This window comes from Barbus barbus (assembly GCF_936440315.1).
Source record: "Barbus barbus genome assembly, chromosome: 47".
Lineage (NCBI taxonomy): Eukaryota > Metazoa > Chordata > Actinopteri > Cypriniformes > Cyprinidae > Barbus > Barbus barbus.
Window position 1 is genome coordinate 13,681,577 of NC_136725.1, and position 18,400 is coordinate 13,699,976.

At 39.8% G+C, this 18,400-nt stretch overlaps 1 protein-coding gene across 1 annotated transcript in view; it reads left to right on the plus strand.

Annotated features, from left to right (window-relative positions):
• pcdh1a (protocadherin 1a) overlaps positions 1-18,400 on the plus strand; it is a gene marked incomplete at both ends in the record, with an annotated part of 77,602 nt that overhangs the window by 32,901 nt on the left and 26,301 nt on the right. The window lies entirely within an intron of this gene.

An 18,400-nucleotide genomic window follows, 5' to 3' on the forward strand; every position in this document is an offset into this window, starting at 1 on the left:
TGAAAATGCCACCGCCTTTCATGTGACTTATCCCCACATCAGAAGTCCATGCAAATTAAAAATAAGCGAGGCAGATTTGGACGGGGAAAAAGCATTTCTTTTTTATCGGTTTTGAAACCTTTCTTTTCCAGGACTGTCATTTAAACAATGCAGAAAGCGCAGGCTCAATATAGATAGACAGAATGTGAGGGAGAGTGGAAGAGGGGGAACGGCACGCTCTATATTTGATGAAGTGGATCAAAGCACTGCCACGCTAGCTGCCACCAAAGGCATCTCTGCCTTTTTATTTAAATTCAATACATTATTTATTTTTAGCTTGACAAGTTAATGCAAGGTTCTTTGATAGGAACTCTGGTAAAGCGCAAGGGGCTGTGTCTTTTCATATGTTTGCCTTATATGTTTATGGCGAGCAGAGAGAAAAGAAAGCCTGTCAGATAGACACTGATGAAAGCAGCTCTGAAAATGTCACCGAGCCGCCGGAGGTGAGATGGGTCCGCAGACATGTGACATGTTTAACTGGAATGACACAGATCACCGAAAACAAAGTGGAAATTAAATCAAGCCTCTCATTTTCTCGTGGGTGGCAATGAGGAGAGACAGGCAGGTGAACATGCTGCCTCGTCAGACGCGCACACGCTCCTCAAGACACCTTCAGTCAGCCGAGTAGATCGCAAATAGGTCCAGGGAGATTCACTGGGACACCTCACCATCCCCATAAAGATACCGCGGCGGCAGGCCAAATGACGGAGGAGATTTATGGAGAAATCAGGCTGCTTCAGTTCTGCTAAATTGGTCTGTGTTGTTCTGCAGAGCACAAAAAAAGTGCTGTTATTAAGAGAGAGTTTGGTGCACATGCCAGGCAGGCCTCATTAATCTGATGTTAGGAGCTGCGTTATTGAACGCGGTCTTGGGGGAAGGACTTCAATGGGTTATATCCGAGAAGATGTTGTGTCTGCACTGTTGGAGGGTTAAAGATAATAGCCCACACTCATTTCTTTTTCAGATGCTCCTGAGACACCAGAGTGCAGTCATGTGATGTGATGTGATGTGATTGTGTGCTCCCTGCTTTCCAGAAACGACCGGCGCATTTATCCATTTACACTCCCAAGCAAACCCACCCACGTCCAAGGCCAGAGGAACTCTCTGGATGGCTCTCAAACACGAGAAATCCATCTACTAAGTGTCATCGCAATGAGTTTCCTACCGCAGCTGGTTTAGGCTAATGAAACGTGTCCACTGAGGACGGCGGGGAAAACAGAGTGAAAAAATAGAGACGTTGTCGACATTCTCTATCCTTAAAGCCAAACACTCTTTTTCCATGGATTACCTGCTCACTCAGAGAATGATCAGGTAATTGAAGATAACACCACTTCAGCTTCCAAATAGTAGCGTGTCAGTGCTAATACCAAGTTGGCATAACAAGTGGGTCTCAGATTGTCAGGGCGCATTTAGGACTTCATAGAGCACCGGTATTCCTTTCTAATGCCTACTTAGAGCTGCGGCTGAGGCGGAACACAGCAAATGCCTCCTTTATTCCTGCATTTGAAGGGGAATATAGCAAATCGACGGTGAAAAATAAAAAAGCGAGGCCAGACTTGGGCGGAGCGTTGAAGCGGGTCCACAATGGAGCTTGTTTATTTTTGGCTACATAGATTTAACAACCCTGCTGCTTTTACAAAGGCTTGTTTGAAAACTAATAATGAATATCAATAGCATAATTACCGAGCTGATGAAATAAAAGAGGATGGACACCACGCGCTATTTTCCATGAAAAGGGGAAATGGACGAGAGCTCTGTCCATCAGTGTTAATTACATGGAGTTTTATTCAGCTCGTGAACTAATTAATGTCTTTTTTGAAAGGAAATCTAATGGACCACCTGGTCATTTCATTAGACGCCAAAGGCCTTTATGGGTTTAAGAGCCAATAAAGCTTGTTCAGGAGCATTCTAATCCAAACCTTCATTACAAACGAATAAAAGATACACTCATGAATATGGATGTGTTAGCCATATATGTAAAGCATGATAATGAGGCCTTGTGTGAACGCTGACGCATTTCTCTCCATCCCTGATGGGCAGTGATAATAAGTGATGATAATGAAGCCTTATGGATTTATATGAGCCTTTCAAAAGTTTGAGCACAAGGATCTCGATGTTTGTAATTTTATTTTAACTTCCACAGCAGTTTACACTGGCAGGTAAGACAGCACATCACTTTCAGCTTGATATTACACAAGCCTAGTAACACAGATACAATCTACACACTGTCAGCACATTGCGTATATGTGTGTGTTTGTGTGTTTGAGAGGCAGAGAGATCACGGTCTGTCAGAAACATGTCTGTCTGAGGCCTTCCAATACTGTGAGCTAATGCTGTTTGATGTGTAAACTATGAGGATGGGGGCAGTGGGGGTGTGTTAGCATGTGTGAGTGTATGTGTGGGAGAGAAACAGAGAAAATGAAGTGTGTTTTGCCTTTGTGTGCCACTGAATGAGAGGGGAGGAGTGTTGAAGTCGTTTGATGTTTTAATAATGTTTCTGGCTGATTGAGTGTCTCTTTGTTAGATGGCTTCAAGTTTCAATCAATCTCTCATTTCGACCAATGAGTAAACACTTTCACAGAAATATAAACAGAAGTCACTCAAATGTGACGGCTTTGATGTGATTATGTGTTTGCGTGCATAGAGTTGAATGGAATATTGTCACTAAAAAGAACTGCAGTACCAAAAATATTATCGTTTCGCAAATTTCGGGACCTGAGGCAGATGACAATGTGCTGCTGTTCAACGTAGTTTGGCAGTGCAGGAAGTGTAACGTGAAGCGTATGTTAATGCGTTTACCCATGAGATTCATTAAATGTGCTTTTTATGCACTTAGCTGATTTGACATTATCACAGTTTCATTCTGTAATTTATCTATGAATCAAATCCTGATGGGATGTTTAGAATGCTCATATGAAATATAGTTTTGTAAAACAAATAATAAGACCATCAGACAGCTGCAGCAATCTTTTTTAACATAAGTTTGGTAAGACTTGTTATATTACTTAATTAGAGCAGCTTTGCATTGTGTTTGCATTTCATGTACATTTTGTTGCCATATAAATATTCTGTAATGTTTGCCATTCAAATTAATTGCTTAGACATTTTGTTTTCTTACTTTTTGTTATCTGCAAAAAATGTGAGATTAATCAGGAATTATTTACATTTGACTGAATCTATTCATAGCCTTGTTTCATTTCATCATTTGCCCAAGGCTGTTTATTTATTGCGTAAACTATTTAGTATCAGTATTGAGGAAACGGCTAGTATCATAATGAAGCCAAAAAGTTAGTATTGATCCAACTCTAGTGTATGCAAATGTGCGTACAGTGAGCATGAACACACTGGAATGTTGCCAGCAAAAAGACTGTGAATTATCTACAGGTTGGCTTAGATGTTTAATCAAAGGCTGTTTTGTTGCTATGCACTTTAAAAGTATGAGTGTGCCTTCATCACAAGTCAGACTGAATTTCAATAATTGAAAAGGTTTGAGTTTTAATGGCAACTCAGAATGTTCCCAGAGCTGCCTATTGCTTTAGTTGATGTTTGGGGTTCAAAAGAGCAATGGCCACTGCAGAAATTGAATGCATTATAATGGATTAACAGACAATGTGAATGTGTGATTCACAGAGAGCCTTCTTTAGGAACCAGCACTGTGAATGTGAAAAAAAAAAAAAAATGGTGTTAACAGTGTCTCCAGAAAACTAGCACTGAATAATTATTTTCACAAGTATGTTTAACCTACGTTTCAATGGATGTTGTTAGTCAGTCTTAGCATCTGTAAATTATTTACACTGGGTTCATACTGTTGTGGAAAACCTGCATATCAGGGATTTTCTAAAACAGTGATTTCTAGGCCTGTAAAAGTAATGAAATGTTTATTTCTATGCTTATCTTTTAAATATATAACCAACTATATATTGTTCTTTTTCAGTGCAATCTCTATAAAACAGACTGTATAATACGTTTATAATATGTATTTTAGTATATATTTAAATTTCATATTCAGTCACCATAAGTCACAAATTTAGGTGGAAAAAAAATGTACAAAATTGTTATATTTTAATTAAACTGGGCTTGTGTTGTTAGATCAAACTAGCTGTATTGTGATATACTGTTACCAATGTTGCTTACCCATTTGACCTACTGTTGCTTTTAAATCTTGTTCGTATTTATGTACATTCAAATAAGATGCATCAAGATGCACTGCGACTGGTTTGACCACAGTTACACAAGGATCGATGTTGTGTGATGTTATTGATGTCAAACTTGGCACCAGGGTTAATTAACTATAAATAGCAGCACTAATTTACCTACATTTTAGTAGCATTTTAAGTAGTTGTAGTTTGTATTTTAAGTTGTTGTAGTTTGGCTTTAAAAAAAAATGTAACTTAAAAAAAAGGTATTGTGCAAGGAGGTCCACATTTTAGTCATTCAGTTCATTCGTATGGTTTATAAAATGGTCAAATAAATTATTCAAACGGCAAAAGAAGTCTGCAGCTTCTTAGTCTTAGTCCAGTATTTAACAAAATGCTGCTGTTCATCGCTGTCATTTATATTATACATTTGTATTTTCTAGTTTTATTATTTCTGATTTACAACAGTAACAATAGTTTACATGTTTAATTTCTTTGTCTTTCCAAACCAATTGTGAATGGCTATGCCAGTTACAGTTGGACTGTGAGAGTCTGGATGTTTTAGAAGAGTTGAAAGCACTCTGTGTATTTGACACGATCACTGCACTGATAAGGTCCCTGGAGCTTTATAGCCACGGAAGTGCCGTGTTACATAAAAACTCAGGCCAGACTCTGCTCCCAGTCTGCCTCTCAGTTTGTGGTCAGAAATGCACTGAAATGAGTTGCTCTAACATGGGACTAATGGGTATCTCTGTCTCTGTGTCTCACTATCTGTTTCTCCTAATGTCCTGCAGTAGTGTAATAGATGTCAGTGTCTGCTGCAGAACATCACCTCTGGCTCCCGATTAGTCCACTGACCTATAAAGCCCAGCAAAGCCAGTGTCTCAAATCCCAGCATTCTGATTGGCTGAAAACATCTCCAATAAAACTAATGCAGATTTAAATTTGCAGCTTGGAGAAACCTCCTTTCCCTCCCATCTGCTATTCTAATCCCCAACTAGCTGGCTCACTTCTTGATTTCCATGAGAAACGACGGGCTATCTTTGAAACAAATCCAAGAGAGAGAGAGAGAGAGGGAAAACAATTTGCCGTTGACTTGAACTGCAAAAGAAAACACGGTTTCTATGAAGGCTGGTACTTTTCAATCCCTGTGTTATCCTGGGTTTTGGGAGCAGGTGACAGGACCCTCAAGCTTATACATATTAATCAGCAAACTAAGTGTTAAAATGTTGTGAAATCTGCTAATTTACATGTAGATTAAAACATGCCTACTTTTCTCACATGTTTTAAGATGATTATGGAAGAAAATCTGTGGAATGTATTTATTTAGAATTAAGTTAGGAGTCAAATGATAGCAGAAATGGTAGAATTTTTAAATTAGCCAAAATATTTAATTAAGAAAAATGCAAGGATTTAATAAGCCAATAGAAGCTTTGCCGCAGGTATTGGGTGTTCTTAGGTGTAAGTGGATGGCAAGCAGACGTGTTGTCTTTGGGCCCTGATGGCAATGTATTAATAATTATGGATGCAGTGATATTGAAATTCTGTCCAGGTAATTATAAGCTGATAAGTAATGATAACCAACAAATGGCCAATATTAAAATTCCATAAATAAGAATGGACACTCTTGATAACATCTCTAATACTGGTTCATAAACCAATGTTGATATGGTACTGATATATTGTGCATCCCCATTTTTAAAAAAAGAAAAATTTATTAAAAGCGATCCCTCCACCAGTTAACCCAGTTTGTTAGCCTGTCTGTTTAAAGCAATCTCAGTAATATATATATATATATATATATATATATATATATATATATTTTTTTTTTTTATGGTGGTCTTGTTACAAATTTAATGCTACTAACCTTAAACCAATAACTATGTAGTAAACACATGTAATTAATTAATATCACTCAGTACTTAATAATTACGCTGTAACAAGGACACCTCAAAATAAAGGGTAACCACAATTTAATATAGAATTCAACTGTATTGTAACAGATAACAGATTATATAGTAAAATATCATTGGATTAGCCACATTCAAAGTCAGAATGTGAGTCAGGAGAGAATCTGTTTCAGAGAGTTAATTAGTGCCGCTCACTTCCTGCATATATGTATATATGAACCAAGCCAACCAGCTATGAGAAAAATCTCAACATCACAATTTTCTATCAGAAGTGAAGAAAAGTATTAGACATTCAGACAATAATGCAAGGTACAAGACTGTGTACTTAACTTATTTAGTAAGGGAAAGCTCTACAATCTCATGAACCATTGCAAATGACATAATTGAATAAAAAAATGATGGAGATATAAAAATATTCATTTAAAGTTGTTGAATTAGGGGTGTTCAATAATGACAAAAAATTATATCTCTATTTTTTGGAATTTTGTTGATAATAAGTAGACAATGTTATAAATTCTTACATTTAAACAATAGATTCAAATAGTAAGATACTATAGTGTTGTTACCAATCAAATTAAATCAGTATCAACATATCATTGTGTTTGCAATGCAGAGGTAGCACAGAATCTGCATCTGAAGTGGCATTTAGATGCATTTACACAGACTGTTTAATGCAGCACATGAATGCTGTTAACCTGCAGTTAAAAATGCATAAATAATGTGTTGATGTTTAAAAAAAGTTGAACGTTGATATTTGAAATGATTTCGGGGGAAAATAGGGAAATATACTTTAAATACAAACTTAAAATCACCAGTAGGTGGCAACAAATCACTGCATGAGTGAGTCATTGAATCATTCATTCAATTCTTTGTTTGGAACACTTTTCTTTGTTGAAATACAGGAAAAACAGGAACTGTTGTGTCTAAAATGTAAGTAAATAATAATATTATATTAATAATTATATTAATATTAATAATAACTAATATTAACTTCTTGTTTACTGAACTGTTCATCAAATCAATATCACATGTTTAATCGTGCTGATATACTCGCATATCGTTTAAGTAAGCAATACGTTACAAGAGGCCATGACTTATTCACAATACAGCATGCATTGAGTAACTTATTGCCTTTGTAAAACGGTTACCACACAATAAAAAGTATTTAAACCAAAATGTATGTATTGATACATTACTTTTTTGAAAGTTTGTTAAATGCTGTCCTTCCACTAAAAAAATAGTTCCTGACAGCAACAGTAAATGGCAAGAGAATATTCCAATGTAGCTCAAATAAAAACAGAGAATAGGAACTCTCATCTGCTGTACCACCATATATGTTATTTTCTCACACACATACTGTACATCTGCTTATCTCTCAGCATGAGAAAACATCTGTTTTCCGTCTTTTAGACTGATGTGTAGCACAGTGCGAGTTTGTAAGTGTCATTTCAGCATAAATTGATGGACATACAGAATCATACCTGAAACAGAAAACTAATAAATACAGTAATATTCCCTCCTTACTTCGGAAACTGTGGGTTTCCACACAGACACGCATACACATCAGCATTTATCCCATGGAAGAAGAGTTTCTTTGAGGGGGGAAGGGTTTGGTCCCAAATTAAAGATGAATGACGCAACACAACGCCAGCAGGGGTCACTCATACTTCATTAAATAACAAACAGTTCACTTTGCTGAAATACATAATACATGGAACAGTTTTGACACTATATTATTGATTGTTTATGTTGCTACAGGTGGTTGTTAAGGGTTTTGCTCAGTGATACCCTGAACTGTTGTTGTGAAGAGGTGGACCAATCAGAATTGAGGACTGGAACTAACCATTTTATAAACAACAATTACAATATTACCACAGATGATATATTTGAATATATCTATGGAAATAATATTATATACATATATATTACTTGTTTGATTATTTTTTTTTTTTTGGCAATTCTGTGGTTGCACATTCCATACATGCCTGCTCTTGTATACGTTAACTGCTGCCACAAACTGACTCCATGCATTGCAGGGTACAGTGTAGAACTTTGCTTGTTTTAGTTTGTAATCAGATAATGCACAGAAACACACAGAGAGAGGGGAAAGAGGGAGAGTTAGAGAGAGAAGGGGAAGCGAGTGAATGCCTTGACTTTCAAGCCATTATCACACCACACTAAGCACAGACAAACACTTTGCCTTGCACGCACACGCATGAATGCGTAATCACAAACTCCTCAACTCTACATGCATCCTCACTTAATTGGAAATGTCGGATCAATGCTTTCTGATTACCAGGCTTCACAAGATAGTTTGTTTCTGGTTTACGGCAGTGGGTTTTATCCGGCTCTGTTTTTTTTTTTTTTTTTTTTAGACTAACCTCTCTCACTCTCTCTCTCCTTCCTTCAGCTCACTTGCAAGGCCCAGCTGTAGCCAGAGCTATACTCACCCATCTGTAATCAGCTTTTAATTCATTAAGAGGACAGAGCTTTGAATTCATCAGCTCTATGCCATGTTGTTTCACCCACTAGCTAAAGTGGGCGGCAGATGAGATGTGAGCAGAATCATCTACTCCATCATTTGCTTGGGGTCTTTAAAAGACTTTGAATTCCTTTGATATTTGCAAACAGAACTCCAGACAAGACGTCCTTCTGATTTCAGAAGCGAAGGGAGAAAGAACATGAGCGAGCCGGCCTCACTGCAGATATAAAAAAAAATAAAAATAAAAATTCTAAGAGTCATTTTTACGTCTGGTTGAACACACTTAGGCAGCTGCCAAACCACGGGTTCATTCAAATGGATCAATAAAATAATTTGTCCTAGTTCCATGGCCATGGCAGAGCGCTCTGAGCAGGAGATGAAAGAGCTCTCCGACTTCTAAATAAACATTATTTTTTAATATAGTCTCTCTTATTTTATATGTTGAGGAAATTCAGAATGTGGTTAGTCATCTCTTTTAAATAAGAAGGTAGGGGAAGCATACAGTTAAAAATACTGTCTAGCTACAGTAGTGGTGCTACTATCTCCTATAAAACAAAATGTAGGGAAAAAAATGTAATTCACATATTTTTGATGCATTTCTTTAGCAAATATTTTATCCAAAAATAGTTACAAATAAGAAAAATACACCAGTTTAATATAAAAGAGATGAAAGTAAAGATTTGTTTAATAAATAAATATACAATTAAATAAAATAAAATTGAAAAATGGGTTTTGAAGTAGAAAGACTGAAATTGTAATTTCTTAAAGGTACTCCAATAATCAAAAATTATAGGTGTAACAGAGCAAATGAGACGAAAGATGTGCGGATCCATTTGCAAGCTTTATTAAACAGGGACGTGGTCAAAACACAGGCAGGGTCAAAACACCAGCAAACAGGTATTGCATGGGCTAGACACAGAGTAATCCTAGGGCAAGCGCGGGTCTTTGATCGGCGAACAATATCCAACAGGGCAAGGCAGAGAGATAATCCAGGTACACAAGCAATAGTCCAAGCGAGGTGCAAACAGAGTCCGAACAGCAAGGCAAAGGGTAAACCCCCCCAAGGAGCGGCTTGCAGATGCTCTAAACATTACACAATCCAGGTGGGCGGTGGAGCGGAGACGGAACAGGGGGAGGGACGGCAGGCCAGGTCCATGTAAAGGTGTAAGACCTTGGGACTGAGGCAAAGCCAGCAGAGCAGGATCCCAGGACAGATCTGGCAGTATCGGTGGGACCAAAGACCACCACAACAGAGCAGATGGAGCAGCAGACCACCACGGCGGAGCAGACAGAGCAGGGGCCCACCAGTGCGGAGCAGACAGGGCAGAAGACCTCCACGGCGGAGCAGACGGCGCAGGAGCCCACCAGTGCAGAACAGACAGGGCAGAAGACCTCCACGGCGGAGCAGACGGAGCAAGAGCCCACCAGGGTGGAGCAGACAGGGAAGAAGACCTCCACGGCAGAGCAGACGGAGCAGGAGCCCACCAGGGCAGAGCAGACAGGGCAAAAGAACTCCACGGCGGAGCAGACAAAGCAGGAGCCCACCAGTGCGGAGCAGACAGGGCAGAAGACCTCCACGGCAGAGCAGACAGAGCAGGAGCCCACCAGGGCGGGACAGAAGAGCACCACGACGGAACAGGAGAGCACCACGGCGGATCAGGAGAGCACCACGACCGAACATCAGACCTACTGACTGAATCAGAACTGACACTAGGCTCAGAATCAGTTTTTTTAACTGAAACCAGATAGGCAGGCAGTTCATAAATGGTATCTGTGGCAGTGACAAGGTTAACGGGACAGACATGAGGTGCATTTATAGTTTCCTGGCGTAAAACAGGCAGTTCTATATTAGACTCATGGACTGGAACAGGACATACGGTAAATTCAGGATTATGTTCACAGACTGAGACTGGTAAAACAAATGATTCAGAATTAGACACCAATGAAAGCAGGGGACCGGGTGATAGATCAAACCCAGGTGCACTGGTTGAGACTGGACTGGCAAACGTTTCAGTAAGCGATATTAGACAAGCAGATATTTAACAGTCAGATTCAGTGGGAACAAGACAGACAGATAGTTCAAAGGGAAACTCCTTGGCTGAAACTGGGTTGGCAGACTGTTCATTTTCAGTCTGATTGGTTGTAACTGTACAAACAGACGGTTAATTAGTGGCCTCTTTGACAATTACAGACAAGGCTGCTAATTCAAAGACAACGTCTTTGGCTAGATCAGGACAGGACAATAATTCACAATCGGCCTCCATGGTTGGTTCTGGACTGGACGAGAGTTCAGGGACAGCCATTCTGGCTGTGACAGGACAGGCTACAGTCTCCTTTACAATGACAGGACACACTGGGAGTTCATAATTGAGCACCACTGACACATCTGGAGGTTCTGCAGCAGATGCAGCCACCTCTGGAGGTTCTACAGTAGTCTCATAAGGTAACAGAGAGAAATTATTGCTGGCGCCACCACCTCTGGATACATCACAGTGGACGACGCCAACTCAGGCAGTTCTATGGTGGTGTACGCAGCCCAGACGCAACATAAAACAATCCCCATCAAGGGAAGTGCTTCAGACAAGGGAGTTAGTTCAGGAACAGGTGAGTTGGAGTGAGTGCATTTGGGGATACCAGCTGTGCGTGCAGACACCAGTGGAGCTTTATCATGTATACCTAAACATATCACATATAGCTTCACTTTCTAAAAAAAAGTATGAACTGTCAGTCAGATGACAGAAGGCACATTGTGTACAACAGGTTTTGATTGGGTTGATTATTTAATTGATAATTTGAGTATCCTGATACAGCAGGCTTTATAGCATTAATGATCCATGCTAAAACGTCTTTGACTTGTTTACATAAGCCATAGCAACACCATAAGAGAAACTGTGCTTGCGACAGATTTAAATGTGTGAAACATACAGGATTTGAGAACTAGTGCAGTTTCCCACACCACCTTTACAGTACTTCTCCAGAACCACTGTGATACAGTAACTGTCTTTAGTAGTATAATTTTTAACTGTGAACTATCTTCCAAGCTATTCCATCATAGTCTATTAATAGTGATGCGCAAAAACAATTCCAAAGGGAGCTCCTAAAGTCTAGCGCACGCTTGAGAGCTTTGTCATCTCTCCCCACAATCCCATTATATATCAGGTCCTTAAAGCAATTTGAGGCTGAGCTCCATGCATGCCTTCCAGCCAGGAGCTTTAGGGACTGAGATATTAACTCTGAAATGGAGGTTTAAGAAGGAAAAAGGTGTCCACTTGGGAGTGGATACTGAGGATTAATTTCTCAAGTGCTTTTCTCTCTCTTTTTTGTGCCTCTCTCCTTTCCCTTCAACCTCCACATTGCGGCTTAATATTCTGACTGGCTCTCCCAGTGTCACTCAATATTTTCAAAACAAGGACTTTCAGAACACAGCACAAAATGAAATGCAATTTAGGACACCCAGCCCAAGTGTTTGCCCACTCTGAATGCAAACACTTGCAATGGGGCCGACCAAGTGCATCGCTCACGATAAAAGACTTATTGCGGAAAAACGGTTGCTTGATCCACCCAGATTAAATGGTAATATTCAGAAAACTTGACACTTGCGCACCACTGACACAGCTCCATCTTCTAATGTTGTAAAAGAGACTTGTGTTATTATTTTATGTTATGCTGTGATGGATCCGTACTCTTCTCTTTCGCAGGAAGTCAGATTTTTCACGTTGGAAAATCGCAGGTATATACCACTCATATGTTATGAAATGGGTTTTTCTCCCCAGCCTTAAAAGAATTGGCAGATGTCTCGGGTGCCCTCTGATATGAAAAATTCAATTTAAAAGGATGAGAGAGAATGGCGCCCAGGCCTATTTTCATTCTCTCACACGAAGAGATATGAGAATGATGTTCTATTGTGAGGGGGGAAATGATGCCAATTCGAACTGCAGAGAAATTCCTTCATAATTCAATTCAATTTCCTCCAAATCCCAATGGCGGTCTACAGTTCCAGAACGGTGGGGTAGGGGAGAGATGGAGAGATTTTGAGGGAGTGAAAGATGCCAGGTGAGAAAAGGGAGGAGAGACAGGTAAAATATAGAGGGTGTGAAGAAACTGGGAGGAGAGAAAGGTTGAATTTAGATGGTGTGAAGGAAGTAAAGGTGAGATGGAGAGGTGTTAGAAAGAGTGTAGATTAGAGTGTTTGTTTCACATCTTGTCCCGCTGATGGACAAGAGGCTGAAGAGTTTGAAAGGTTATGGGTTCACAACAAGGTTAACAATGGCAGCCATTGCAATCTAACAACAAAATGCCAAAGCTGGGTTGCAGATTCGGCTCCTGTGTTTTCCCAGTCAAGACAGAGATTCTTCTAGTTTAGACGGCTGTGTCATCTGATGTTGCAGACAACAGAAATTAAAATACAAATCTCTCAGAAAGACTCAGTCAACCCAGGAACCCACAATATAATAAAGGAAGATTCATTTGATTTAGAACTAATTTATTAGGAATTTTAAAAAAAATAAGAACATAAAGATTACTACAGTACATTTTAAAATCAAAAGTATACAAGATCTCTAGTTAATGTTCATTCAAATAGTTAATAAAAATTAAATTCTGTGGGGAGTTTAGAGTTGATTGTTTAAAAGCTTTTTAGCTGTCAGTTTTACTTTTGACCTAAATATCCTGTAAAAATAATTTTCGATCTAGATTTTTCTTCTTCGGAAACATTGGTAATACATAAATGTACTGTTTTATTCTTGTTATATTTTTATCATCAGTGTTTTTTATTGAAATAGTTTAATTATCATGTTGCCATTAGCGTCAATATAATCTTTAACAAACATTTCTTTCTGTATTTTCGTTGACAAGATTAACACTAGGAGAATTCACTGAGAGAGCATTTTGCCTGCTTTTAGTGCTGCTTAATTGCCCACGCTGTCTTTTCTTAGTGGCCAATTCACTAAAGAATTATGTAAATTATATAACGGTGTGATTCACTTTCAAATGTGAAAGTGTGTTCGTCTACACCATGCATTAGAATGTATGCCCAATTATAGTGCTCTTCTCCATAATTTGATCATCATTTGATTAACAAGCATCTCTTTGTCATAAAATTGTGATTCCTACCAGCTTTTTTGTGCATGTTAATAGAGAAGTGTTCATTGCGGCAGGCAAATACCACTGAGTTTTGTGAACAAGGCTTAATTTGCATAGAAATGACACTAAGGTAATTCCGGTGCTATTTCAGCACATTTACCTGAACATTATTCAGAATATCTACTTTAGTGTTCTACAGATGATGACAGAGTTTTCATTGAATTATAAACTGCATTTAACTTGGATTTTGAGTGGTTGAGACTCTAAATGTTATATTGAAAAAAAAATTGCTGCGAACAAAAGTAACATTATTTTGTTTATCGTTAAGTGAATTCACTCCCTATGTTCTATATTTTATACAGCATCTCTTCACAGATCCCCAGTGGTCCCTTGTTTAAAACCTTGGCCCTAGACCAATAAAGTGAAGTATAGATGTTTTTTATTTGACTTTTAGCATTTTGTAATTTTTTCAAGGCATTAAAACCAACTTTTTGTACAGGTGATTCATTGACATGTCTTGAAAGATCTGTTGTGCTGTCTGCTGTTAGGCCTCTACAGTATATTATGTGTTGGAAATTGAAGGTTGTTTTCTCAGCTGCTGTCCTATGGTTAATTTAGAGATCTTTCCTGCCCTTGTGCACCCACACTCTGAGTAGGAGATGTAGTGTGAACCTCTGTGCTCTCGCTTGGTTAAAGTCGGTGGGTGAACTCTTGCCGCCGTGCGTTAGTTAAAGGGGATCTGAGCGAGCATTCAGGCTGCAGGGCTGCAGGCGTGTGCGAGGATCAATGAGCCGCTGCTTCAGAAGGCATGTAGAGCAGAGGAAAAATGAGCTGCGCAAACAAACATGACAATGAAGGAGTGCACCTCGGAAGAGATGCAGCCAGCATAAAATCACAGAGAGCTGAGAAAAAGAGGGGGGGGGGGGGGGTAGGCACATACGGATCTGTTCTTATTTTCCAGCCGACTCTCACCTCCTCGGCTTTTTCCTCTTCCATCTTCCAGAGTTGGGTTTCTCCTTTTTTTGTAGGTGCAATAGCTTGGAGACAAGAAGTGTGACACTAGGGTCTTCAAAGAGTCCAGACTTCTCAAAGAGACACAGGGAGGGAGAAATGGGGAGTTGGGGAGGGGCACTCTGGAAATGTGTTAGAGAATTAAACAGAATGGAGGGGGTGGTCACGAAAACAGGAAAAAGTGAAGACATGAAACAAGAAGAAGAAGAAGAGTGGCTGGTGATTGAAATGAGAGAGGGCAGGAGAAAGCCATTGTCAGACCTGTTTAGCATTCACCAGTGGCTAATTGCACCAACAAAGCTCGGTAGATACAAACCCCTCTGTGTCTGAGAGACATGAGAGCTTCTCCCTCAATAGATCTCCCTCCCTGTCTAGAAAGCAGCACTTCTAAAGCAGAATGTTTAAAACTGGTACAGAGTTTGAGGCTGCAGTAGCGCTGACACAGTAAAAGCCTGCATTGGCCGTACGCAGAGTACAGGGGATCGAGCTGCCACTTCTAATGACAAATCTCATAGTTCACGCCATTTGGTATGACAGCATGCAGGAGTAATGGGCTGAATGAATCACTGGTAGGAAAAGCTCAGCCTCACCGCGCTGCCTGTAGCTTAAACCACCCCGTGTATCGGCTATCCATTTGTGGAGTATTTCACCTCAAACCACACCTCCTACATGATGAATAGACAGATATCAGGCAACACTCCATTATCCGCTCAGAGGCACAACACCCCAGCCCAACAAACGCCATTTTCTCCCTCTGGGTTTTATTTCCATCAAGCGAAATGCTCTTGCATATTCAGTATTGCTTGTTTGTATTATTCCATTTTTTCCATGTGCACTGTTCTAGTTTTACTCAAATTCCTTTAGGGCCATGTTGTCTATCTCTTTACTTTGTCCAGTCAAATTTGTGGTGCATAATCAAACCTTTCTTTGGCTTCAAATCCAGTTTAACAGCCAGTCCCAGTAACCCTAATATAGTTCTCAATTTCTGTCCTGGAGACAGCAGATTAGCACTCACCCTCTCCAGTCCAAGTCTCTCTACAATCTAAGTCTCAGTCTCCAGTCCAAGATCCTTCTCCAATCCAATGCTCCCTGCCTAGTTTCTCCAAAGTAAGACTTTCTGCCTGGTCCAAATCTCTCTGTGCTATCCGAGACCCTTTCCAATCCTGGACTCCCTGCCTAGTTCTAGGCTGTCTCTCCAAAGCAAGACTCTCAGCCGTGTCTAATTCTCTTTCTCCAATCCAAGACTCTCTGACCTGTCCAAGATTTTCTGCCCAGTACAAGACACTCTCCAATCCAAGACTCTGTCCACTCTACAATCTTAAGATTCTCTCTCAGACTCTTCTTCCAATCCAAGACTCTATTACGAGACCCTCTGCCTCCAAAGTGCCCAACTCCAGTTACCCAAGTCATGAAAATCCATGCAGGTCGATTCTAATCAGGGATCACTTTATTCCAGGCAGAACAGAATATTCAGTGCAGAACTCAAGCCAGCCAGAATGGTGACTGGCCCTCTTACATCCAGAGCCAAGGCCCTGTTCCTTTATCTTGGTCCTGCTTCACTGCTACCCCCGCTACAACTGCCCACCCCCCCCACCCATCCCAGCTCTGCAGTGCTCCCCCTGGAGGGAGAGAGAGAGACTGGATCATGTGCTGAGACTCTACCCCATCTGCAGAACTGCAGCTTCCAGCTAAGGGGGGATAAATGTGCTGACTCTCGAGCAATGCCTGTAGGAGCAGTTTAAGCAGGAATCCATATTTAAATAACTAAATGCCTCTCTAAGGTTTAAATAGCAACGTATCTGAAGTGAAATTCTAGTTGCTGAGAATGCCATTATTCCAGGATGATACCTGGGATGGCAACGATATTAGCAATTAAAATATCATAACCGTAATAACGCACTTTCCCTAATAAAACTGCACTTGAGGATTGTTCTTTTCAAAATCCCTTACTGCAGATCAAACACTACAATTTGCATACTACATGTGGCCTTGTAATCACTACATTACCCTTTACAGTGATCAAGCGGTGCCATTTGCATTTTCTACAAAGCATGATAAGCACCTTTTACAATAGATAAAACAATGACTAAAACGTGCGCCACCCGAAGAATGGTGTGCATGCGGTCCCTTGCACATCAAAGACTACAAATTAATAAGAAAATTTAAAAAGGAAATATATAAAAAATTACCGCCCCAAGACAAAACACCCCATGGTTCTGCCCTGTATCTCTTTCTCTCTTCCACACACATACACACTCATTGTATGAAAGCTCTTGACTACAGAGGGACTCATGCTGTGAGTCCATGTCTGAGTTTGCTAAGGAAGTCGATGTAATTACTGTGCAGTGAGAATGTTCGTCTACGCACTTCAGTGCCTCACTAGCCGTAAATACCAGGGCACAAGGGAGCACACGAAGAACAGGCCTACAACTCATGAATGTGACAGAGTAAAGATTGAGCACAAAGTACAAATGTTCAGTGGATGTGTATGCACAGCATACGAGCAATGAGGGGATGCAAGTAAGTAAATAGATTTAGGGTGGGCAGAATGACCAAGATCTTATATCACGGTGCAAGTAATTTAATATCATGGTAACAGTATATATCACAATATAGTTAATGTTGCTGGAAATCGAACGCCTACATGTATATACCCAGTATATATAGTACATATTATGACATTAATACATCGTTATTTAATATATAAAACATTATGGGGTTTGATTTCCATCAGCCATTTATGTATGCATAGTTGCGATCACACTTCAATTGAATTCTATAGTACTGCAAGTTGCAGGACAGCCATTAACAATCTACAATCACACTGTACACCGTTCTTACGCCGGATGCATGCAGTAGAGTGAAACATGTCAAACTAATACTTTCATTATAATTAACAAAGCTGTCTGTAATTGGAGTGCACATCTATGACACCGTCTGGAGAGTATGCTATCATTTTCTTCTTCTAAAACTCCAGCATGTATGTAAATGAGCAATATGTTGCATGACTAGCTACGCAAATGTACAGATTAGCAATATTTGTGTGTGCACTGCATTTCTGAAAAAATTGGAAATTAAATTTCAGGAGAAATCATCTTTGTGGTGGGAAGAAAGCCAAGAAAATAACTGATGAATGAGCTTATAAATAAACATCCTGAATTAGAGGGGAAGAAAGAAAGCCTTATGACTTTGGGATGGTGAAGTACGTAGTGTTAATGGCCTTTCTATATGTTTTAAATGGCCGTGTTAATGGGCTTTTTATATGAACTGAAATTGCTCTCTTAATGGCCCTAATTCCTACTCTAAAATGGTTCTGTTTGCCAGTCTGTGTGTGTTTGTACGTGTGTGTGCAGCCTGGCACTATTGATCCCTTCCTGCAGTCAGCTAGCTGTGAGCTCACACAGAATTGGGAATGGAGGCTTTTTTGCAGGATTCTGTGATTTCCACTGTTTTATGAGCTCTGCGCCTCTGTATTTCAGCATGAGTGTTTGCCCTCATTGGCCTTGTGAAAAACAATGCGGTCACCTAAGCAGTGATATCAAGGGAGAGTTATATTGCTCTCTCCCCTCTGCCGAGAGATACTCTAATAAGTGATTCCCTCTTTACCATTTCCCCTCAATTTGAACAAAACGTTTCCTCATTAGCCACCCCTCTGGAAATTACATATTGAAAATGCCCGTCTGCTGAAGTGTGATATTACAAATTTAGTGGTCAATTAGCCTAGTTTTGGGGCCTAAAGT